The sequence below is a fragment of the Triturus cristatus genome, chromosome 7 (genome assembly GCF_964204655.1).
Source record: "Triturus cristatus chromosome 7, aTriCri1.1, whole genome shotgun sequence".
NCBI classification, from domain to species: Eukaryota; Metazoa; Chordata; class Amphibia; order Caudata; family Salamandridae; genus Triturus; species Triturus cristatus.
Genome location: NC_140590.1, coordinates 1,671,601,332 through 1,671,628,461, shown reverse-complemented (window position 1 = coordinate 1,671,628,461; position 27,130 = coordinate 1,671,601,332). Strand labels below are relative to the sequence as shown.

Below are 27,130 nucleotides of genomic sequence, written 5' to 3'. Positions count from 1 at the left end.
CGCCACCGCCACCGCCAAGAGTCTAACGGAGCCAAAGTCGGCGTCGCCGCTCCGGGGACTCCATTTCCCGGCAGTACCAGCGGCGGCGCACGCACAGAACGTAGCGCCAGCGCCAGGAGGCGCTCATAAGAACACCTGAGGGCCGCGTCGCGGTACGTGCCGGGCTAAGCCTGGGCAAAGGGCGGGCCGTCTGTGGCCGTCCGGGGCTGACCGTGGCTGGGCTGGGCCACCTCCCTTGACTTGTATATCAGGAATTTAAAATCACATTATCATAAGAGGGGGCCTGTGGATATAGTGGACGTAAGGTGTTTGACAAGAATGGGGAAATCTACGCGGATGGCCACCCGCTCAACAGTAAAAACAAAAGTCCTACCCAAGACCCCCTTGCCAAGTTTGACAGCAATAGATAGGATGCTCCAAAAAACAATTGGGGTAGTCGCCAATGCTATTGAGAACACCGAGAGGCGGCTATCACTACCCCCCAGTTTATGCTTGCTAACGCAACAGCATCAGGACACTGGGGAGAATTCTAATACGGGGCTAAGTACACCATTATCACAAGATTCCATTTTGATGGCTTCATATGTGGACTTCCCGGTTAAGGACTCGAACTGCGTTATTATTTCGCAAAATACACCTCCTGATGATTTTACGACTCGGGAAAACAGGTTCTCTCTTACCCCTAGATTAGGACTGGATGAGGGACAACCTAATATGACTAATGGGAATAATGTGCCTGGTTATAGGGAGGACTCAATTGTTTGTGAAAACAAAGATATTAATTCTGAGGTTCCATTAAATGGTGTTCTTTCCCCTTTGGGGATTCAAGGGGGCAGCTAAAAAATAACAGCAGCGCAGAAGGCACGGAAGAAAGGGAAAACAAAGGGTAAAAATAAGAAAGTTACACCAATACCACTACCAGAAAATAGGGATAAACGAAAGTCAACAAGCGGTACTGAAACCCTTAATCACGGTGATAAGTCCACTTTACAAGAAGGAGTTACACTGAATGACCTGGTAGACTTCATGATAAAAATTGAACAGGTTATGAAGTCTTTGATATTGCCAGTAGTAGGAAGATTAAAAACCCTTGTTGATAAAATTGAGGGTTTAGAAAAGCAAGGGGCAGATAATTTAGAAACATTGGAACATCTTAGTACACTAATTAGACCTAAAGATGTATCTAGTAACACAGATAATGTTGTTATTAATGTTCCGCATTCATTAGCACCTGCAATTCCATCTGGAAGGGGCGAGAAGGATGATGCACCCCTTAATCTACCTACGGGGGCAAATATGTTAAATGGAAAGGATTCTAGTGGTAAAATAACCGAAAAAGAGAAAGTTAAGGGAGATAATGAGAAGGAGGGAGTGGCAGATCCCAAAGTTTATAATAGAAATAAGGATGAAAAGGATTATGAAAGGGATAAAAGAATATTTATCGACCTCCCTCCACAGTCAATTCCTTATACTGTGGTGTTGACAGGGGTACCAGAGCTGAGTAATGGTAAGGCAGAAAATTATCAGGAACTCAAGAATAAGGTAATCCACTGGCTGAATTATAATAGGCCATTGCCTGGACAAATACGTGTAGAAATTCTAAATGTTAGGACAGTACACTGGATTGGACAGAGGCATAAAGATATCCAAGGAGATTGTATTATCGTGAACTTGAGGGATAGAAGAGCTGTGAGTTTTATTTGTGATTGGGAACCTAACTATAATACTGGCAGAATTCAAACATTAGACCTAACTTACTTTTACCCATTAATGGATCCAAGGAAAGATAATACCTGGTATCCTGGGGTAGATAGGTTCAGATATAGAGGTAATGTTAGCCCAAATTTCCAAATCCCCTTAGTAAATAGATTTCAGATCCTGCAAGGGCTAGAAGATATTGATTGACTCAAGGGAGAAAATAGACCCACTGATATGAATATTAGTGAAAGCTGTAAGTTAAAGGACAAAGGGTTTCGGAATACCAGCACCGAATTAGAGATAACTAAGGCGGTCCTTACTAGCGAGAGCCCACAAAGTGAGATACCTAGTGTTGGGGAAGAATCTCCTAATGGTAATAATGATTCAGTGGATGAACAATCTTGTGGGGGAGGATTGGTCCTTTTTAAGCTGGAATATCGCAGGGCTCAGATCTAAACTGGGTAATGAAAATTGGGAAAAACTGGTAGGCAATTTTGATGTTATTAGCCTCCAGGAAACATGGACAACAGAACCTATACATATTAACGGATTTAAAACATATTTTTCCCCAGCAGTATGATCAACTTATGGTAGGGCAAAGGGAGGCCTGGGTACTTATGTTTCGAATCTGCTAGCAGGAATTAAAATTGAGCTAGTTTATAATAACGTATATTATCATATTATAAGGATCTCAGTTAAAAAGGGGTTTTCCATAGTTTTGATTAATTTTTATGATAACATTCAAGGAGAAGACCCAAAGGATGTCTTCAGACTATTAGGTAGTAATATCACCTCAGCAATTGGGAATAGGACAGAGGACACGTGCATTATTTGGGTAGGAGATTTTAATTGTCAATTATGCAGGGGTGCAGAGTGGGCTATGTGGGGTAAGATTAGACAGAGATGTTGGCTTTAGTCACTTTGATCATGCGGGAAGAGGGGATTATGTAAATGAATTAATATTTGAAAACGATTTGGACTTTGTAAATAGGTTGACCTGTCCAGAAATCCCCTTTTTACCAACGTTTAACGGCAGAGGGGCAAACACAACTATTGATTATGCCCTAATGACTTCTAGACATAGGGACATGATACGGAACTATAGAGTCCTGGATTGCCCGCTTAGCGATCATTTTCCTTTAAGTCTCGAAATAACTATTAAGAGATATAGTGGTAGGGCCAAATCTAAAGTGATAATAGATAACATTACTATGGCCCGTAAAAATGGTTATGCTTTAAAGTGGATACAAATTTGCCCTATAGATTTCCAGGAGAAACTAATAAAAAGCATGCTGCCCCAATTTTATGTATGTACAGATGAGAATGTCAATGATTCTGATTTTATTAAAACTTTTTTATTGATTAATGCCCAAATAAGGAAGTTATTGTGGGTTGGTATTAGTGGTGGGAGTACAAGGCAAAAAAGGTGGTTTGACTCAGAATGTACTAAGGCTTATAGAAGTCTAAAGGGCGCTATACATGCCAAGGAGAGAGATATAGATTTAGTCAGGAAATGTAGGATTGTCTATAAGCAGTCCCTTAAAAATAGGAAAAAAAGCTATAAAGGTGGAAGCATGGGATGCTTTATGTGACGCCTCGCTAAATAAAGACTCTGCCCTTTTCTGGAAAGTTGTCAATGCCCCATTTTTAAATTTTAGCCACACGGACCCTCTAGATGTGGCAATCACTGGGAGTGAGCGGGCTGAATATTTTGCCAAATTGTATTCTATTGTAAAGGATAACACAGGAAGTATCAACGACAATACCCAACTGAGAGACGAAACACAGAGTAGTAGCCAACTCGAACTTGAAATAACAATAACTGAGGTGCGGAAATGTATTGATGCATGTCTGGCGGGGAAAGCACCTGGCCCTGATGGAGTCCCTGTTGATTTATTTAAAAACAACAAGGAACTATGGGCTCCAATCCTCACACGATTGTTTAACGCTACTCTGAAAAAAGGCCTACTCCCATCGTGGTGTGAATCCCTGATAGTCCCAATTTTTAAAAAGGGTGACCGCGAAAACTGTAAGTGTTACCGCACAATATCACTCCTGGATTCCACTATTAAAATCCTAGGAAGGGTAATTTTAGATAGGTTACATGTTTGGGCGAATGAAGCTAATATTTTAAGTGACCTGCAGTATGGCTTTAGGAAAGGTCTCGGTACTATTGAACAGTGTCTGAATTTGCATATTTTAATTGAAAAATACACCAAAGCCAAAGAGGGTCGAATGTTTTTAACTTTTGTGGATCTTACTACTGCATTCGACTCTGTAACACATTGTAAACTTTGGGTAGTTATGAATAAACTGGGTGTGGATAAACAGATCATTAACTTCCTGAGAGATCTTTATGCAGGAGCATCGGCTAGAGTAAGATATAGGAAAAATGGTGAATGCACTAGATCTTTTGCAATTGAAAGGGGTGTCCGACAGGGCTGTGTCCTGGCGGCGTTCCTTTTTACACTCTATATCAATAGTGTGGAAAAGACGTTGATAACTGAGTGTAGGGATGTGCCATTGGTAGGGAAAAGATCAATCCCTATTCTGCTATATGCAGATGATGCGGTCCTGATGGCCAGAACACTGCAGGCCATGCAAAGAGTAGTTTCCTCCTTTTCTAATTTTATGAATCAATTGGATCTAAGCATAAATTGCTCTAAGACATTCACCATGCATTGTAGGTCGGGTGCACAGAGGAAGAAAAAAGTAATTTTTATTGGAACTACCCCAGTAGAGGACACTTTAACATTTCCCTACTTAGGGGTCTTAATTGACAGTTCCGGGTTATGGAACAATACAATTAAGACAAGGAAATTGTTGTACTGTAAATCTATCATGGCCTTAAAAAATTTTAGCCAAAAAATAGGGAGGAAAACAATTAAGGAAATGCTGACTGTTTATAAAGTAACTTGTGTAGCTATCGCCACTTATGGGGCAGGCCTATGGGGATATGCAAATGTTAGCATTTTACAAATTGTTGAAAATAATTTTATGAAATATCTCCTAGGGGTCCCACAGAGTGTTTCAACATATGTTTGCCATGTAGAACTTGGGGAACCATATTTAGAAGATATAATAAAAACTGCACCAGTTCTATTATGGCACAGAATATGGACTGCAGATGAATCTGGTTTAAATCGAATGATCATGGGAAATGCGATGGGCCTAGAGAAGTGTGGGAAAATTAGATGGCTGAATTATATTAATAATTTCCTTACGCTATTAGGGCTGGGGGATTATTATGCAGACCCGTCCACTCTTTGTAATACATCTAGGAAATGTCTAAAAGATAGATGTATGACCTATTTGCAAGAGACCAGAACCAGAATAGAGTTCAAGAAAACTACGGTGGTAACTCATGAACAAATTGTAATTTGTAATAGCTTGCAGCCATATTTAAAGCTACTAATGAGCGAACACGAAAGATTTTTATTAATACATTTTAGATTTAATCTACTATTTAGATTACTCAGCTTTCCTGTTATGAATAATTGGTTAAAAATTTTGAACAAATGTCCCTGTGATGATCTATCAGTACAATCTGATATGCATATACTTTTCTTTTGTAAATTCTATACCAGACCTAGACAAATGTTTGTCGTTCCTTTGCTAAAAATGATGGAAATTAATCGATGTCGCCCTGCTTTTTTAGCTGTACAGAAATTGGATAATAATTTAACAGTCGTATTTATTTCCTCATTCCTTAAAAATGTTTTTAAATTACGGAAAACAATTGAGATCTGAACTTACTCGATTTTTCTAATGTCTGGTTCCTATTATTGTCATTTTTTAATATATGTGTAATTTTTGTGTCTGTACTTTTATGGTTATTCTGTCTTAATAACCGAATAAAGAATTACTTGACTTGACTTTCTATCCCCATGCTCACCTGCTTACCTAATTTGAATTCACGACGGATTTGAGATGACAGAGTGGCATCAGGCAGCTGGATTAAGAATCTATAGCAACAGTACTTGGCCTTGTCCAGACAGATTGCTAGACGATCCTTGAATATTAGAGCTGTATGAGTGTTGGAATCAATTTGGCATCAACGATACGCACAAAACCAGTCCTGAAAAGAATAGAAGCGCACGCTCACACTGACCAGAAGCACACAAAAAAGTAGGGTTTCAAAGTAGGGCATGAGTGTGTTTTCAAGAAACTGCAGTAGGCTTTAATAGTTTGTTTTCTTCTCTGTTTAAACAAAGGTGTTGCAGATAGCATTTTTTTCACCCAAGCTTTATCTTTTTTAGTAGATGTCAAAGGATCATTGAATTATGTGTGATGACTCAGTCTGGTGAAAATATATTTAACATATTGTAACCAGTGTGGGCCCAGTCCTTTGTCACTTGACAAAAAATTCATGAAAATAGAACGATTTAAAGTGGCGTGTGCATTTATCCACATCGAAATCCAGAGGAAAAGCAGAGCTAACTTTATAGAGACTTCTCTACCCCTGCTCCTCATGACACAAGTAGTGTGGGGTGCAAAAGATGTCTGCAGAGACAGGTGTCTTTAAGCTCTAAAGGAGAGCACTTATCATAACCCCTCACTCCTGCCACATAGGTGGAAATAGGAATACACTGACATTGATACATTTCCAACAAAGTGATCAAAAATTTGCCACAGTGTTTTGTTGGTGATTTGCGGTACCAAGCGACCAACAGCAAACTTTTCAGCAACGGATCCCAATGTTTGTTTTCCATGAAAAAATACCACCTAGGTAAGTAAGGTTAAAAACCTTTACAAGAGTGCTACTATTGATGGAAAAAGTATGTTGTTTTGAGTGCCTTGAGCTGTAAGACATAACTTGCGACTTAACAAAATGTGTGCTCAGTTCTAAACTATGCATAAAATCTGTGAAAGAAGCCACTAAATTATTGGAGCCCTTGGTGTTCGAGGTAGTAACACAGCATATTGCAACATGGACCATGGGGCACCTCTAATCATGGGTTTATCTAAACAGAATTTAATAAATAAGAATAAGGATTAATGTTGTTGATACAAAAAATAAAGTAAAATATAGCCTTGACGTACCCCTCTTTGAACCTGAAAAGATTCTGACGTTATCTGCAAGTTCCAACACCTTCATCTTGGCATCAAGGTTGTTGTGCAAATTTGACAAAAAAGTGAGGAGTGCTATATCAAGACCTTTCTCCAATGATAAGTGCCAAAGACTAGAGTGATTAACTCTTTCAAAGGAACTTGATTGGTCCATAAAAGCTAAAAACAGAGAACTGTTTTTTGCATTGGCATACTTGCCACCTCTAGGGTCTGAGTTGAGACGTTGCTCTAAAGTACCAAAATGCTCTCTAAATCCATACAGACCTTTTTGTATAAAATAACTTGTGGTTGGCCCACTCCTGTACCCTGTTTAAAATCACTCTGTTCAGGACCTTGACCAAAGAATCTGTAGGTGAGATGAGTCTTTATCAAAGCAGCTCCATTCTGTTACCTTTTAAAATATAGGAGCTACAATGGAAGTTGACAACGAATGAGGACATTCTGTAGTGCCACAATTGTTAAAAAATAATACTCAGCAAAGTTACCAATATCCCAAAATTAATTTTAAGGAGATCAGTAGGGACCCAGCCGGCTCCGGGTGACATGGCGACGTCATTGATATCAGAAACATAGTCTGAGTAGGTGCAGAAGAAAATGAAATACTATCATTATGAATAAGATGTCAGTTAAATGGGGGGAGGAGTTGGCCTAACGGTTGGGGCGCTCGACCTGGGACCTGGGGGACATGTTTTCGAGTCTCGGTAACGATGCTAAACATCCTGTGATTCTGGGCAAATCACTTAATCTCCCTGTGCCTAACAAAAAATAAAAATGAATGTGTGTCCTCATGTAACGTAACTGGTGCTATGTAAAGCGCGCTGATACCTGGTTGGATTCGGGTCAAGTTCGCGCTATATAAAACTCTGCAAAAATAAATCTGTAAATAGATAGCAGAATCAGCTTTTCGCTGGCTTTCTTATCATTAGTCGAATGAAGTGGTAATAAATCTGACTTCTTCTCTCTAAGCTTTTGTAAAGCTTCATGAATACAGTCAAGAAGTTTGATAAGAGGACTCAAATATGGCTTAAACACAAAGGGGTCTATTGCGATGGTGGGGACCGTAACGGAATGCGGGACCGTCCTCCAGGGGTGCGGCGGTCCCGCACCTGCAATTAGGATGCCACCGCCACTGTGGTGGTGGCATCCCCCATTCTCAGCATTGTGGCGGGCAGTGCTCACAGCACCGCCCGCCACAATGCTGTGAATGCACGTTGTGCATTGGAATGCACAAGGTGACAGGCACCACGCGGTGCCTGCCACCTTATCCATGCCAATGCAGGGGGTACCATAGGTACCCCCATGTGCATTACCCACCCCCAAACACCCTGGGGGCCCGCTACAGGCCCCCAACAGCGAAGACCGCATGCCTTTCCATGGCCGCCATGGAAAGGCTCACTCCGCCCGCATTATAGTATGGATGGCAGTGTCTTGCAGACACCACCACCATATTATTTAGGTTTTCCGCGCGATCGGCGAGTCGACCGGCGGAAAAGCGGCATACGCTGTTTCCATCCGCCACGGACCCCCCAGCCATACTAATATGGCGTGGGGTCTTTTAGGTATGGATGGCAGGTGGATCGCCCCCGCCGGGCCAGTGGTGGCTACCGCCGGCCCGGCGGGGGCGATCCGACAACCATCCTAATGGGGCCCAAAGAGTATCAAATAAGCATGACATTCCAATTGGCAAGTTTGATTAAATCAGGGAGTCTACAAATTGTGGGGCCTAAGCTAAATGCCTTGCCACTCTCAAGCCATTGCTTTAACGTTTGATTGTGGCGTACCAGTTTATCCCCTCTAATGGGCATTGCCCCTATGGCCTCAATAGGAATGCAATCTTTAACTGCCCCAGAAAGCTGGTTATTCTGGTTTGTGATAGTGAATAAAAGAACGAAGAGTCATTAAAAACAGATTTAGCGACTTGTGGTCTCCAAGCTTGGCAACCATAATGTTAATAGATAACAAATACTTCAGGAAGTCCTGTGTCACAAACAATATAATCAATAGTTGTGGTGCAGCCATGTCCTATGAAAGTAGATGGTAAATTAATTGATTGAGAATTAAACTTGTGAACATTTACCAAATTGTGATTAGAAACAAAATTGCCTAATAATTCCACCGTGGGGTCCATGCGCATACTGGAAACAGAAACTGAGGTGACCTACTAGGGTATGTAGATTGAAAAAAACAGGTTCTAGCTTTGCTGTTAAATTCTCAGGACATAATCAAATGGGGGAACTTCTTTGTCTCTAACACATTTTCCACAAAATCAAAAAGCTTAGGAAAATGTTAATTATTGACGTTGGTAAAATCTTTATTAATTAAGTAAAAATTCAAACTTGTTTGGGTCACTTTTCAAAACAACATGTGAAGCATTCCATTTGATATCAATTGGCAACATTTTAACATTAAGAGAAACATTAAACCATGAGGAAAGGCCCTCTACCACTCTGCCAACATTTAATGCAATGCTAAATCAGATGTAACCATAAAAATACACAAAAGTCGCCCATACCTCTTATAACAACATAATTTAAAAATTTCTGACCAAGGATGCCGATTCAGGTTGACTTAGCTTAGTCCTAAAGACTGCTATATTCCAGCTGGATATATATACAGAGTCACTTGGTCAGTGCTAGTGTATCAGGACACTCCCTATAGGTAGGAGGCGGAGTCGGAGCAACAGATTGCTCAAGTCAGTCTAACAACACGTTGTCATGCAAAGTGGAGAATCTATTTTGAAGAGTAATATATATTGAGGATTGCCAAAATATGATGGAATGGAACAGTTAGGGACCTGCCTGAGAAACTGTCTTAATAGAAACTGCAAAAGTAGCCCAGTGGGAAAGCAATGTTATTACTGAGAAGAGTCAAATTGCTAATTGCACTGGATAATATATTCAAACCACAAACAGTATTTTTAAATGTAATAAGTATATAGTCACCATTGTAAAACTTGGGCAAGAGCCTACCCAACTGGCCCTTCTAACAGAAAGAAGTTGATTCTTGTTGTATAGATTAAAAACCTTCTGATCCAGAAAGCCAGTGGGTGACTTTATTTAATAACTGATCGTGATCTATCAATTTTCCATCCTTCAGTAAAGGCAAGCTGAAATAAGAACAAAGGTACAAACGAATGGTGGCAAATTAAGTGATCCAGGCGTAGCTAACACCGTAGGGCCAGAAAGACCAGAAGTTGTAGGTTATTTTCCCATACCCAGTTTGCCCCTTCAAATGGACAGTAAGTACACCATTGGTCTCAATAGGGATACAATCTTTAACTAAGAAATGGCCTTTTCAAGCAATTGCCTTAACCACGCATATGCCTTCACCATGCATATGCGCGATTAAGGCAGTCAGTGATCTAGATGTGTGCAAAAGGAACAGGAAGGATCGGGAGAGGAAGCTCCGGGACGCGACTTGTTAAGTGGGGCTGGGGCCTGGTTTGAGGGGGGGCTTGTTTTTAGGGCTGGGGACGGTTTTAGGGCTCAGGGTGGGGGGTTCAGGGTAGTTTTTAGGGCAGGGTTTTAGGGCGCAGGGCAGGGGGAAGGGGCAGTTTCAAGGGTGGGGGGCAGTTTTAGGGCTCAGGGCGGGGAGCTGGGGTTGTTTTCTTTTTTGTATGGGCCAGGATTTTAGGGAGTAGTTTTTAGGGCTGGTTTTTAGACGTAAGGGTACGGAGGGAAGTTTTCAGGGCTGGGGGTCAGTTTTAGGAATCGGGGGGGGGACGGGGTTGGGGTAATTCGTTATTTTGGCAGGGATTGGGTTTTAAAGCTCAGTGTGGGTAGTTGAGGTAGTTTTAAGGGCTGTGGTGGGGTGGATTGCAGGATGTTAGGGTGCAGGGCAGGTGGGCTGGGGTGTGCACTCTACCACACATATACCTTTAGCAATCATGCCTTTACAACAACATTCATTGTAAAGGCATATGTGGGAAAGGGATGCATGATAAAGACGCGGTTATGGGTCAGACCGCGTTGTTTAGGCACGCTTGGTTGTATCATCCAACAAGTATTAATGGACCCGTACTATTTGTATTAATGTCCCTGCCACAACGACAACAAGGTGAATCTGCTGTGGAAATAAGAGAAGATGAGGTTGCTGGAACCTTAGTAGGGATTATTACATTAGTATTATGAGATGATATCAATTTCAAGCCCGCATCCAAACAGTCAAATGTATCAGAAATCAGCACAATAGGTTCTGCATAATCTCAGACATCTGGACACATGGGTTGACTGCCCAACCAGATAAAACTGAATACTCCAAAAAGGATTGTTCTGTTGTAGTTACAACTTTAACAAGTGTGCTATCAAGTAAATAAATCAGCGCAGACACTGCTCCATTTCTTGTGTTTGACTGATGGCACAATAGTAGGTGATGTAATTGAATGGGGCAAAATACTTCAGAAGAAGGGTGCAGGTCATTAACAAACATCTTGTTACGGGCATTACTGGTGAATGGACTACATTTTTCATGACAAGTTACAGGTAAAACAATGGGTACAACCACTTTCATAGAAATCCTCCGCTGAGTTCAATCTCCTTGGAGAATATTTCTACCACTCTGCAGAAAGCTGTCAGTTGTGGTACCTTTATTAGTTAGGCGGGTGCTCCTTGGGGTCTTGCATTTGTCCATGTCACAGAACCAAAAAGTATTCCAGCAACTGGGTTATAAAGGGATGACCTGGCTCAGGATATGTTGGGCTTTGATGGTTGTGGATGGGCCAGCTTTTTGCCTGGTATTCATCAGGGCCCATGCCCGGGCATGTCCCGCCCTGTGGGAGAACCAACACACCTATGTAGTGCTTTTAGTTCCTGCAAACCCCTCCTCCAGTGGGGGTAAATGTCCAGGTAGATGCTGGGTTGTGAAGTTCAAACCCTCTCTCACTTCCAATGCCACGGAAGAACCATTGCGCTTATTTAGCATTTACAGTTCCTGGAAACCACTCCTTCAACAGAGGTAAATGTCCAGGTGGATGCTGGACTATGAATTCTAAGCCCACTCACATGTCCTGCATCACTACAAAGCCCAACTCTCACAGGAATAAATAATCTGTGAAGTCCCCTGATGAATTTCTATGGTTTTGTATGAGTGAAATCTGAGCCTAGCTATAATGTCTCTTTAACCGTTGGATTTTATATATATATATATACTGAAAAAATGTTTTTTGTAATTTTGTTTCTTAACTATAACGTCCCTGTGACCTTTGTTTTTTTTCAGTGAATATATATATTGCTGTGACAGAGAGTGGGCTCCTGAAAGGCAGCATGCTGTCTGTTAGAGCAATGTTTTCATTTGTTTCTCTGCAATCATATTTGCATGCAAAGAAGCAGATAAAAACTCCTCTTTCTGCATGCTCTACTGTTTGACAGCTCCGACTTGCAAAAATAGAAGTTATGTTTGCTTTTGCTTGGTGGGAGCTGCCAGACCCCACCAAACAATAGCAGACAGCTACCTCTCAAGGGTAGGCCCCTCGGAAGGTAGCAGGAGCCAGCCCTGGGGGATGGCTGTTCCCAAGGCCATAAATGGCTCTACGAGGGTGGGCACACGGCCCCCCTCTATCTTAAATCTTTGCCATAATTGAGGTGGCGGTCTCCCGGACCGGTGATGGACATCCTACATTTATTTTTCATAGTGCCCCAAGGAGGTGGCAGACCCTGGGCTGCAGGGGGGCACACATTGCTGAAAGTGCGCCAGGAAGGTGGCAGTCCCCGTGGCTTTTCTAAAGCCTGGGAGGGGAGACCCATGCACCCATCTCTTTTATGTTTTTTCAATTTTTCCAGCAGATCCAACCTCCTATTTGTGGCAAAATTGCAAAACAAAATCTCTTTTTAATGCCTGGCGTGGTCACTGTGTGACCCCCCCCCCCACTGTATCTGGGGGTCAGGGTACTCCTACCATGCCCCCTTTTCTTTTTTTACATTTTTTGTGGGATTCAGCTTCAAGCAGAGTCCCAAGATGGCTGTCAACACTTCCTGGATGAAGTGTTGGCAGCCAATCAAATTTCAGCATGGGTACTGTGGATCCGACGAGTCCACTGCAAGGATCTGCGTCCCTAGATATCTACATTTTTTTAACCTTCAATATCTCTAAAATTACCAAACGGATTTACACCAAATCACAAAAAGCACGCCTTCTGGACCAACATCTAGTGTTCTGAGAAATTTGGTGTAATTCTGTTCAGCGGTTTGAGTTGTCATGTTCAAAATCTCTTTGGGAAATTGCATGGGGAAAACGCGTGTTGGGACCCCCTTGATTCTTGGCCCCCACTTGATGGATCGCCCCAACACTTTCAACACAGATTTGTCAAGCGGCGCCAAAGTTATTGGCCAAACAAAAAATGCTCTTCTATGGAAACTAGGTCCTAACTATAACTACCTACTGGTGCACACCAATATATATATATATATATATATATATATATATATATATATATATATATATATATATATATATATATATATATATATATATATATATATATATATATATATATATATATATATATATATATATATATATATATATTACCTACTGGCAGTCGCCAGTAGGTAGTTATAGTTAGGACCCCTTTTCCATAGGAAATCCGCAACATTCTATTTTGAATAACTTTGGCGCCGGTCGATGAATCCTAGCGAATTTCTCAAAATAGGTGGGGCGCTACGCTCCGCTCCTACCCTGAAAGTCTCGGGGGGATTCGTCAAGCGGGGGCTGAGATAAAAGGGGGGTCCCAAAACGCGTTTTTCCCATGCATTTTTCCATAGGACCTTTAGAACGAGCTACAGCCCGAACGGCTGAACAGAATTACTAGAAATTTGGCAGAGAGGTAGTCCGTAGGTCAAGGAAGTGCCTTTTGTAGGTTTGGTGTAAATCTGTTCAGTAGATTCTGAGAAAATAGCCTTTAAATCAATATATATATCTGAGCCCGCTTACGGTACGCTTACCGTACGCTTACCGTACGCGAACGCGATTCTGATTGGCTCTTAGATCTTAGTAAACATTCGAATCGGCCGAAACCAGGAAGCGGCGTCCGCCATTTTGTCTCTCGCACTGAGTGTTATTTATCAAACATGATGCCCAAAAACATGTTACGGGGCTGTTTTGACAACTCCCTCCCACATAGTCATGTTGAGGGAGTCCCCAAACATCCCCCAAGAGCAAAAACGGTTTTATTTTTTTTTCGGCAATTTCGCCGAGTACGCTTACCGTACGCTTACCGTAAGCGTACGGTAAAAAATAGAAATAAAAAAAACACTATCCACATTGACCCCACCCCCTGTGCTTTTGGTGGCCATAGGCCACCAAATGTACAGGGCTTATTAAAGTTGATAAAAACCGTGCACGGAACGCACTGCGTTAAGTGGGCGCGCACGCCTCGAATGGCGTAAAGTAACTTAGCATTTAAAAAACCGTACAAATTCACTGAAAAAACCATAGGTTTCACACACGTTATAGTTAGGAATTAGCATTTAAAAAACCTTGCAAATTCACTGAAAAAACCATAGGTTTCACACATGTTATAGTTAGCGGAAATTTTACTGATAAAAAACCAATGAAATTGCCCCGTTATAGTTAGTGCTGGCAACTATAACTCACGCGACCGCAATCTTCTGCTGATGACATATGTGTCTTTATAAAAAAAAATATTTGTAATATATGTATAGCTAAAAATGTATGGAAGAAGACATGGGCAAATAAGTGTCTAAATACAGTATTAGCATCAGCAGTGAGTTATAGTTGCCAGCACTAACTATAACGGGGCAATTTCATTGGTTTTTTATCAGTAAAATTTCCGCTAACTATAACATGTGTGAAACCTATGGTTTTTTCAGTGAATATATATATATATATATATATATATATATATATATATAATCAACAAACACACATCCAATGCCGATCAGAGCGCCAGCAGATGCAATGGAATCCAGAGTTAAGCTGTGCCAACATTTTAGAAGTTTATTCTGTGATCGTGCTGCCCACGACGTGTTTCGGCCAAACAGTGGCCATGCTCACATTATATATATTAAGTACTGGCGTGCGAAATATATATATATATTTATTGGTGTAATCCTTCTGTGGCCATAATGCAGCCCTGGCCATACCATAGTCTTATTTATATTTTTATGGCTGTGTCTATTCTGAAAATCTGGTCACCCTAGACATGGAGGACACCCTTGAAGAAACAAATACCATTAGAATGGTGCCTCCTGCAGTTGGTGGAAAAGTGAAGACACAGCGGTCAGGGCAGCTGCAGATAAATTAAGTGTGATAGTGGATTGTAAGACACAGAAAAAAAAAACATCTGCCTGACGATACAGTGGAACAGCTTTAGTGTACTGAAAGTGACCGATGCGTGAAGGGTGTATGATGGAAGGGAACAAATGTGGAGAAGAGCAAAACTAAGGAAATAGGTAAAAAAAATACTACAACTAAACTCACCACATGAAGGTAACATCAGGCAGAAAGAGTCAAGCACTAAGCCTGGGTGGAGTTTGCGGAGTTCCGCTATGTGGAACTCCACGAAGTGCAAAAAAAAACTCTGCCGCACTACGGGGAGCTCCGCGAGCAGCGCAGTGTGTTAGATAAATGCATTTCTCGGTGATTTTCAGTGCCAGATGCTTGTACACACTGTGCAATCATCGCGAACGGCACAATGCACAGCGCCAGCGGGCGCTGCTTCTTTTCTGCCGCTCAAGTAGATTTTTACTTGAGCGGCAGTTTTCTCAAGGTGAATGGATGGTTTCTCAACATGAGCATACGTGACCACTTACAATGAGAAATCTTACTGCCCGCATTGAGAAATCTCACCGGGAGGTTGATTTTCCACACTCGCGCTCGCCAACTTGAAGTTGATGATTGCCAACGAGGAGAAATCTCACCGGGAGGTGGATTTTTCTCGCTTGCACTCACCGACTTAATGTTGATGAACGAGATCGAGGAAAAATCTCAGAAAGTTTTTCAGAACTTTGCAAGCTCCGTGTAACACGAAGTGCGGAAAACTCAGCAAACTCCGTGAGCTGAGCAGAGTTCACCACCAGACTTAGCAAGCACAGCCTATATGAACATTTTCGGCTGAAAGTGGATGGATGAGAGGTGAGGGCACAGGAGCAGTAAAAACAATGACCACTGCAACAACATGTGAGATGTGATGTGTGCAGGAGAGGGTCAGCCCACGCAGTGGATATCAATTGGAGATAAAATATGAGGACAGAAGTGCACTGATAAATAATAACTCACAAGCACCAGCACAAAATGAAAGAACAATTGAGCTACAGACACTGGGGTGATGAGCAAACACACCACAGCAGGATAAGAAGAGGCAGTTCACATCCTGCAAGAAGAAAGAGAAGTCAAGGGCGGCAAGATGGCCACAGTGACACAAGCACGATGCTATCCAGGCCATTGAAGAACACATGAAGTCTGGCCGCTGGAAAGCATCAGAGATTGGATGCTGTGGCTGCAATCAAATTGCTCTAGGAAGGCACAGTTCCTCTTGGCTTCTAGTTTAGTTATATAGTCCATTAAAAAGAAGCTTCAGGACAATGCCCATTGTGATTGATTACTAAACCCAAACATTAAAACAAACTGTAAAACAATTTTTATGGATAGGCTTGCAACCATAACTAGAGGTGTGAAGAATTTTCCAACCTCATGCCGCATAATAGTGCCTAACTTTCTTTTTTTTAAAGTACAGGTTCCTGTGAAAAGCTGTCTGTAATTCTTACAAAAAAATGGGGAGCTGCTCTGGGCAATGGTGATCACTAGGCAGCTCTTCTCATTGTTCCTTGTTGTATACCCTCTGCCAAAACGCAATTGGAGTTGTAGCTAGCCCACCAAACTAAAATCTACCTAAACTTGCCAATTTGTTCAAAGTCTGTAGTGCTCAGGCCTCCTAGTCAACCACTCTGCAATGCCCGTTCAGCCTGCTTGCCCCTGGCCACCATTCCTGTCACCCAACCTGCACAGCGAATTCCTAGCAACCCTTTTTGTTTATTGCCAGTGTTTTCCAAGGGACATTCCCTACTTGATAAAAAATGATGAAGGATGGCATCCTTAAATAGGAAATGATGTAGTGAAGGCATGGCTGTCCATCCACCATTTATATCAATCAAGCAGGATAGGTGGGCATACAAGCTGTAACCTCCAGTGGAACACTCTTAGGTATCGGGGAGTGCAGACAGGACATTTTGTAAATAGATATTGCCACGTTGTCATTAAATCAAGCCACTCCCCCTATTACTTCTAGGCCACATGTTATTGCTTTTTTAAATTAAATATTTACACACCCCTTAACTCCCCCACTACATTTCTCATATCTTTACATAGAATGTCGCAGATTACATTACCAAAAACCTTATCAGTGACATTACTGGTGGTATCTCATATAACATCACTATTGCCATCATTGATGACATCCCTGAATCAAGTCAATACTCCTGCACCCAGGAGCCCACTGAACTCCATCTTTGGTTCAACGTGGGATACTCTGGACGTAAAGCCTGATTTTCAAAACAGGCCTTGCATTCAACACCTCTTCCCTCAGAGTTTACTGGCTCAATCTTTGTGTCCGCTATATAGTCTCTACTATGTAGTGGGAAAGCCAGATTCTCGTTTCTACCCAATTATCTACAAGAACCCACTCCGGTCGCCAGGATCTTTTTACTTGCTTAATGGCGTAGAGGGAAGAAATACAATTATCAGAACGTATTTACCGCAATTTGACATTACTCGTAAAGGATGACTCAAAGTCTGAGAAGTTGACCTTTTATTATCAGCAAAAACATCTGAATATAAAGGCACCTCAATACAAGGCACAAAAGGTAAATGGGAACTAACACAAATGCTACTCTATGAAGTATCCGCATTCGACTAAAGATAAAAAGAATTACAGCTTCTAAAAGCATCAGATACAAAATGGCTATCGTGATGTCAAATTTCAAAGTCATTAATCAAAGCATTTCTGTCCCTACTCTATTCTAAAGTGAGATCCCTACATAACATTCCCTTTCAGGTGAGAAAAGCATAAAAAGGTGTCAGCAGTGAAACTTCCTAAGAAGTCTTCACTTAATGAGAGCTCGATCTATGGTGCTCCTTCTAGCCTCCCTCCTAAGTCTCGTCTGACCAACCCACGGGGCACTGTCCCTAATACGAAACCCCAAAAACTTGGTACACACCCTTCAGCACACCCCTTCAAGCAGGTCTTCCTCCTGTGATTTTCCATTCAGACTTTTTCATCTTTCTTTGTTCGTTAATTCGACCTTGGGTCCCAGGCTCCTTCCGCACCAGGAGTTGCGATTTCACATTCCAATTCACTCCCCTCCAGTCTACTCCTTCTGTCTCGATTCCTTTAACAAAGACTTATTCTAACTAACGAGCTAAATGTCCTTGCACCTGCAATAAAACAGGGAACGGCAAACCCCACACATCATGAAGTTCTACATTTCACTGCAATTTAAGCTTTACTAAAACCCTGTCAGCCTTATAAGCATAGCTAAAATAAGGAACGAAGAGGCCTTCTCCTTTACATAGACAATTAGGCCTTGCAAAATAAACGCATTACAATCGTTATTTCAGCATACTTATACGTGAGCAACCTACATTCTAACTTTTTAGCATGACCTACAATTGCTTAATACATCGCATCATTGCAGAATTTAAACATTAAAACGTAATACAAATACATTTCATAATAACTGATGGCCACTATTTCTTTCCAGGCCGGATCACATTTCTACGTCTCTATATCAACAAATACATTTCTATGCTAATTCTAAACACTCTTGAATTATATATGGGTGCTGACTAACGGTGAATATGGTGCACCCCTACAAATCTTAACACCAGTGACGCTCTCTCAGTAGTCTCTAGGCACAGGAACTAACCTTTGACCAGTCACATCACTCGGCCCTTCAAACCCAATGCTCAATCCCTCCTTTGCCACAGATCACTCTGCTCATCCATTTGTCCTAGCTTTTAGCCAGACCATGGCCTAAGCATCTCAATAAAATAATGGAGGTAATTGATGATGTGAATGATGTGCAAGGCCCTCTACCCTTATACATCCCTGTGCAAAAATGAAAACACAGATGCTAAGATCACAGAACTTACTACACTAGAGAGGCTTTAACTTTAGACATGATGCACCATCCTAATGGCAGGCTGTTGGAGGTGTTAATATGAAGTACTGTGATTTTCTTTACTGTGATGCACTGCAGTGTCATAAGTGATAACATGCTAACACTGCTCACAAGCAGTCATGTAGCCCAGACTACAGTTAGCTGATGCTGAATCTCCACAGACTCCTATGTAGCCTGAACCCTAACCCAGAGGTGAGTCTCTCGGAATAGGTCTGAGAAGAAAATACGTAAAGTACACTTTGCAAAAAGAAGAAAGGGGAACATAGGTTTTCTGATGGGATCTGTGACGTCATGTGTTTGAGTATCAGCAGTGCATTTAGTAAGAGATATGGTGACCTAGCTCATCATAACCATTGAATTTTCAGGTGTTACTTCCAAAATACAGTGTTCATTTAACTGAATTTTATAGGAATTTCTATCTATTTTAATCGAATGTTACTTTCATCTGAGTAAAGATCCTATCTTTTTTAGTTGGGTGGGATAATGACATTGTTTGCTTACTGGTGACTCTAAGAACCCACTGCATTCAGACTTTGGACTCTGAGAGCTGATTCTTTGAGCAGATTGTGGTCCTTAGCCATGCCCTGAGACAAGTCTTCATCCAAGCTATGTGCCCACAACTGTACCTCCACAAACCACCATATAAATCTGCTAGCCATGGCCTTTGGCCATGAGGTGTATGTAGGAATATCATGAGCAAATATAGCATCTGAAAGAAATATTGCGTTCTAAATATCATATACAGAATTATTGTCCCATTGGTTGTAGATTTCTTATTAAACCCAGTAACACTCCATTTTTGTAAGCAATGTCTAATTCATAAAATCCATAGTATTCTAGTTAGATGATATGTGGGTCATTATATTCTGGTAGCATACCACAAACACACAACGTGGTTTGTGTCCACTTCACATGGCCAAGTATAGCCTGGGTCAGTGCTTAATTTGTAAAATATGAAGTACAGGTGCTCAAATGTTTTTTGGAGGCCACACCCACTTTTCCCAGCTCCACCCACCGCCTCCACGGGCTCCACCCACTTCCTATATTGGCCCCACCCACATCCTCAACTGGTACTGCTGAAAGTCAGATATAATGCCCGATCTGAATTTCAGCAAGGAAGCTTTCCTCCAAGTAAGGTTTTGATAGGAGGTTCCCTTACCCTGTAAACATTTTCTATCTATCTATATATCTACATAATCGTGGTGGGTGAGTGGCTGTAGGTTGTAAGAGTGTTGAATGAGTAAAAATGGAAGAATTTATTTAAAAGGAACTCCATAGTTTAATCTCTGGCAATGTAAAGATTCCATGCTGCTGAAGAGGAGACAGCGCCCAGACATCTACTCCATCCCCACACATTACTCCACTAGTTCCCTTTCACAGCAACAAAATCAAGACACCATCTTTGTGAGTGTGTGGGTTGGCTAAAGATAGCCTTTTGTAACAATAGTAATGCTGGCACTCCATTTCCATGTCAAAATTGTATCTGACTTTAATAGATTCCTTTCATTCCTCTGACAAGAGGGAAGCAAGTTAGCAGCAGTCAGTTGCCGTTAAAGAAATAACTGCTTGCTGCACTGGCGCTCTGCATTCCTGCCAGTGTAAGTAGTTGCTTAAATTGGGCAATAACTGGACCAGTGATGCATGTGGCTGACACTGTAGTACTTAATTGTGCTTGTGGACACTTTCTAATGAGAGCTGTTAGAGTTGCCACACATCTTATCTATGCTGTGGAATGCAACCCCAGGACTTGCATTGCAAGCAGGGAAATCTAACGATAAATTTGTCTTTGTTGAATTGACACGCCTCATATAAACCTTAGGCACTGCTGGCAATGTGTGTTTGCAAGAAAGAGAGCAAGAGAGAGAGCGAGACAGACAAGGGCTTGTTTTCAGTTGTCCCTCTATTGCTCTGCTGCATCCTTACATGGGCTTAACAGGAGGGCATGGCCTAAATGCTGCCTGGATTAGATAGTCATGCTTATGTGTTATCCTCTCATGTTGAGAGTGGCCCAAAATTTGCCACATCTAAGATGTTCCTCACTTGCTACAGTATAAATACTAATGTGTGCCCTCACCTGTTTCTCTACAATCATAGCAGTGCTCACTGATTTCCCAATCAAGCTTCAGATTGGTCACAAGCAAAGAAGGGGCAAGTGCTAATAGCTGATTACCTGTTTACACACTATGGCATGAGCTTCGATTGCGCAGCTATAACATACATGATGATTTCTGCCCCTGAGGCACAAAGCCCCATTTTTCTTTTATACTCTAAACTTAACTGCATCATGCATGACTGTAATCAGGTGATGCTTTCTACAAACTACATGAAACCAGTGCTAAGTTTGAGGCAGTGGTTTCCGATGCTCAGCAATGGCACTTATTTCTCAACACAGACACTAATGACAGTCCACTGCATGGCAAAGCTGTCTGTCTAATTTTGAGAAAAGCATAGCGATAGTGTTTAAAATTTCAATATACATTAAAAATGAATACCTGCCACCCACGCCATCCTTATTGCTTTGGATGGCCAGTAATAGTCTGAATTGTCACGCTTGTAGGAGTAAGATAGTAAGTATTTGGGTTGGTACTATCACTGGCAGAGCTGACAGGGGCAATGGGTGGTGCAGGCTGCAGTGGCATCCTGAGATGGGAATTGGCACCTACATTTTTTCAAATTAGGCACTACAGAGATATTCTCCTGAAATATAAAAGATGATCGCATTTGGCATTCTAATGGCACAGCATATCATTGACCTGAAATGTTTAATCAGGGTGCTTTAGTGGACAAAGAAAGTTTCTTTAAACAAGTATTCTTTCCTGCAGTTTTAGGTGACCTGTGATTAGTTTGAGTGGAACTATCTAAGCATTCAACCAGCTAGAATAACTTTGTATATCTTAGATTGGTTTCATTTCATCATATTAGACAGACAAAAAAAAGACAAGGGTTGTGACACAATGGTGGTATATTCTATGATGCTATACCTGCTTTTTTCTGTTCAAATACAAGCTATTGAGAGAATAAATAATAAATATCATGTTTTGCAGGCTCACGTTCGGCACCTTGGCCGATTTAATTATTGTAAATGATACCCTAATGCAGAAATCAGTTTTAGAGTTTTATATCATATTACACAAAATTGGTTTTGGATAGAGCATTCATCACCAACGCCTTAGGGTTTTGTTAGAATGTGAATGCCAGTTTTTTATTGCTTGCCCGGAACAATTATACTGTTGTCTGAAGGTTGGTGCTTTACCAATGACAGGCACAACTTAAGTTTTGTAACCTTCCACTTACCTACATGTTGTGTGCTCCTGTACTTAGTATGTATACAGTTTTTTTTTGTTAAATGGTTGTGGCTTTTTCTCATGCTCTGTTTATGCAGGGTGTATTTTGTGTGACTTTCAAACAAACTCTGTAAGTGTTGTTAGTTTCTGTGTGCATGCTACTGTCTTGTTGTCCAAGTTTGTCAGACGTCTAACTTTTGAGGTAAAAATTGCTGTCAGCTGTGGTGTGCCCTACCAATAATAGTCTCTACTGGGTAGAGAGCAGGCCCTCCAAAGTGGGGTTGTAGACTGAGGAACTAGACAATGTGACTAAATGTAATATTCATAGTTTACATATCTCATATATATATATATATATATATATACACATATACACACACACACATATATACTTATGTAATGTTTGGAACGCTTATGCACAAATAAAAACATTTAATACAAAGTGACACTGCATCTTGCAGTTAGATTCATGATACATCAACTACTTAACATAAACTCTCCTTGAGATGATCTATTCTGTACATATATATGTAAACACAATCCCGCCCCTTTCATTTGATCCCACGAGGGCCACTAGCGAGTGACATATGGAAGGAATACAAAATTAAAAATGAAATCCACATTAGATGCATTTTTCTCTCAAGTCACTTGTTATGCTTATGGGGCATTAACTCACTTGGGTTGGAACTTGGAAGTCAGTTACTGACTTCACTCATCCCTTGCTACACAAAGTACACATCAACAACTCTTGCCCACCTTCAGGATCCACAGCACAGCAGATATAAAGTTCATGAAGGTCACCACACACACTCCTAAGTCTGCACAGAGCGGGGGCTCCTGGGCCTCGGGACATTCAGCAAACACAGACAAGCGTGGAAAGAGCCCCAGCAGCGAGATAACATCACTGAAGCTGAATGTGCACAAGCAAGGCTAGCGATGTTAGAATGGCAATGGAAATCAAATTGAAGTTAAACTAATGCAGGATGCAGCCAAACATCTTCTGCAAACTAAGTAAAGAGGCCATGCACCAAACAGATGCAGTGGCCCAACTGGTCCGTACCCCACAACAGGAATCACCACTGCATGCACCAGGGCCGGCTTTAGTGCTGGGGGCGCCCTGTGCGACAATGTTTGTTGGCGCCCCCCCAATGTCCACCTCCACCACGGATTCTCTCACTAGCACCCTTTAACAGTGACCAAGTCACTATAACCACACTCTCTCAGATACATTGAATTAGTTATATAGCGCCACTCATACCAGTGTAGGGTGTCGGAGCACTTTGCATCACACACATTACACAGAGAAAATCAATCATACGGGTTTTAAATCAGAATATAGGAAATGTTACATAAGCCAGAGGACTGAAAGTGTAGGAGTAAAATGTCATCCATACTGGTAGGCAGTATAGTTTAAGAGTGCTGGTGTGGAGAAGCACACACTCGAAAAAGAAACAGCATAGTTGGGAGTTCTCTTTAATAATAAGAATCGATTTCTAGTCAAATTAACCCTTTATGCAACAATAATCAATGTTCTAATGTATGCTTTGCAGTGTGTATGCAGTTCTAGGATGAAAGTTAATAGCTCACTATCCTATATTAGGACTTTAAGTTATAAATTGCAAGTAACAAAAGGATGTCTCTTTTGAAAGCAGTAACCTGCTGACCGGTTTACATCATACGCACTCTACTTTGTACACGTTCTTTGCAGCAGGCATATTAACCCTCTGCACTAACTTCACCTAAGTCAAAACCTCAACTATACAAAACACTGAGCTCTCTCCAGGAAGATAATTAATCACACGAGTTATTTTGACATTATTGTGAGGCCTGGCAATACGCTGCAGCAGGTGCTTCAAACACATAATAAACTTGCAAACACAGCGCCCCCAAGAAGCCAGCACCCGGAGCCGGTCGCACAGCCCTAAAGCCGGCACTGGCATGCACAAACAACCTGAGCAACGATGATGTAAGATATAAATATCCAGATTCCGAAACAGAAGAAATGCAAGGAAAAACAGCATTTCATTTGAATTGAGGCAAGTAAAAGTAAATCACAGACAGAAAGGGGTTAAAGGCCAAGACCCTGCCGCCCTTTCAGCCTCCTGACCTGACTTGTGCTCCTGCACACACGGTGCCCCGCCCGGAGAGTGCTCGGGCCTCAGACTCTGTTCATACCAAGTCTGTTTTACTCCCCCACGGTGACCATCACCACGCTCAAGAAAAAAGCAGCATCGGTTTGATGTTTACTGGTGGCCCTGCCTTTATGAAGGGGCCTGCTGCTGCCTCGAATTCGAATGATAGTGCCCGCCTCAACGTAGTGCTTTACGGGCGGTGACGCACGAGGTGCGTGTGTGCCGGACGTGACATTATTAAAAAAAAAAAAAAAAAAAAGGTTACGCAGGCTGCCGCAGCCCCTAGCCCACCCCCCAGAACCAAATACAGGCCAATTAGTGGCCCGCCCACCGCTAACACGGAACTGACGGCACATTTGCATGGATAGGGATTTATGATCGGTTTTTCAGCACAGCAACACTTATTCACCTGGAGACTTGGGAGACTGTAGCAGAGTTTGAATAACCTGCAGTGAGTGAGCCAATTATTTTTACTTGTACGATATGACGTGCAGTGAGTGCAGTCCTGATGTTAATGTGAGTTGGCAGGGGCAGGGTAGACCCGGCCCTGGTAAATAAGTGCCGGTGCTAAGCACCGGAAAGCACCGGCACAAATTAAGCACTGGCCTGGGTGCAGGTTGTGGATCCTGAAAAGGACTGTTCCAAATTCATAGAATTTCCTCTTGCATAATTGCAAAAACGTTCATAAAAAATACGCAACATTATAGAAAATGGAAATCTGGCATTTTGCTCTAAGTTTTAGCATGAAGTGGGTCTTCACGTCCATTGGATGCATGGACTCACTTTGTGCTTTAAAAAATTGCACTATAAACACAAATGCTGTAAAAAAACAGCTGCTCGGATTCAGTTACTTTGCATCATTCCTGTGCTCCCGCAATAGAATTTTTACCTGAATGGACTTAAATTTACGTGGCGTGGCATAGTGGCATAATTTCAGGAATTTCATGTAACTAGCATAAAGCGAAATGACGGAAATTACATGTGCTTAAGGAGGCGTAGTCAAAATTTCCCTCAGACCTCATCTGAGAACATCATGTGTGAGGCCATGAACGGCATATTGGGAGAAGTGCAGTGTTATAGTATCTTTGCTTACCATGACTAGTTACTATCTGTGGTCCTTTGCCAGAGCCAGTGCACTGTCACACACCCTTCCTCTATCCACTCTTTATTATTTAATTAAATCTTTAGGCTCTTTATATGAATTCTGCTTTCTTAGTCATCTCTGACACATATTTTTTAATCTAGCAAGTATAATACAATTTGTATCACACTTGTCACTTTGTTGTACTCTATATTTCACACTGTGTACCAGGAACAATGCAAATTAAGTGATAATGTGTTCTTACATGACGAAGGTGTCTGTAGGGCTTCTTGACAGTTCTGCACCCTTCAAGAGATTGACTTTACTCAACAGTGGGTGTTAGCACCACTCCTTTGTGATGAGGACTTCACACTCTTGGGTGCCACGTGTGCCTAATTAAACAGCCTGACTTGCTACATAACTCAAGAAGAATAAACATCATTACTCTTAATGCACTGTTCTCACAAAGAAAAAATCAACTTAATGTATGATAAAGTCTGCTACATATGAATGCATCTTGTATGCAAAGACAGTAATTACTGAAAGCTTCCCCTTTCTGTGCTGATGTCTTAACCCTTGACCTTTCTCTGGTGTGTGAGCTGGACTAAGGTCATTTGGTGGAGGGTGGGGGGTGCTATTCACAAGAAACATGAACATTACTGGTCTTTAATATCATATTTTAAAATGTATGTGTACACGGTCCATTCCACTTGCTGCCTGCCCCTTAGTTCTGCAAATGTAGAAACACCATGCTTAGAGAGGCTGGTGAGCTCTGGGTGTAAATGCTTACCCCGAATGATGCCACGTGAGCCAGCATTGGAAGTGAACCTAAACTCCACGAGGAGCATAAACCAATCCCAAGGGTTTAGGCGGAAGGCTACTGCTTCTAGGCTCTTACCACAAGGAATTTCAAAGTGCCAGGATTCTTGTAGCGAGTCCCTGGAAAGCGGCCAACCCCAACGCAGAGTCAAGCGGGATGCACAGGGTCTGTCCCCCCTCCCACTCCCCCGGTGTTGGGAAGGAAAGCATCAACCTTACATTCTGTGGCACGTGCCAAGACCCTACCTACACCCCCAAACCTTGTGTCTTGGCAACTGGAATGTGGTGACAATCTAAAGGGCAAGTATGGGTTTTTTCTCTTGCCCTTTCTCCGCTGCTTGGCCCCGCCCTACCTCTAGGTACTCCAAGTACCGAACAGCTCTCTGCCAAAAGTGGGGGTGCAACCATTTTCACAAAGAAAACTCACACTTACATAGCTACCATCTTAAAACACATCTTTCACATTCCCGAGATGATAGAAGACTGACCAACTCACACGGCGCCACCATGTGTCACACGCTATTGACTCCCTTCAAACAGTCACACAGGTGGGTAGCAATTATTTCAAGGAGGTAGACACTGTGAGTTGGAAGCCCCTGCAGAGAGTGTTTCCAATACACATTGTGTAGAGACTCAGCAAGGCGCAGCTAATGTCCATTGAGGTTTCACAAACTCCCCAGGACATCAGTGGCAGCCTGTGGAGCCTTTTTATGGGGGGGTGGACTTGCTCATGGGTTGTCATTGCGCAAAGCCTCACCCTCCTCTCCATGGCAGGCCCCTCTCAGAACAGGGGCAGCTCCTCCATTATGGAGGAGGAGCGTCACCCCTCCTTCTGAAAACCAACAGAGGCAAACAACAAAAATAAGATGATCATAAAACATTTTTATTATAAAAAATTTTTTTCCTGCAGGC

General features: G+C 41.9%; 1 long non-coding RNA gene across 1 annotated transcript in view; it reads right to left on the bottom strand.

The window, feature by feature from the left end:
• LOC146812676 (uncharacterized) overlaps window positions 1-24,456 on the bottom strand; it is a 415,934-nt gene extending 391,478 nt beyond the window's left edge. Inside the window, exon 1 of the long non-coding RNA XR_014965975.1 lies at window positions 24,294-24,456. This is a non-coding gene — a long non-coding RNA (uncharacterized LOC146812676). The remainder of the gene's footprint in view (window positions 1-24,293) is intronic.
• Between the last annotated feature and the right edge of the window lie 2,674 nt (window positions 24,457-27,130).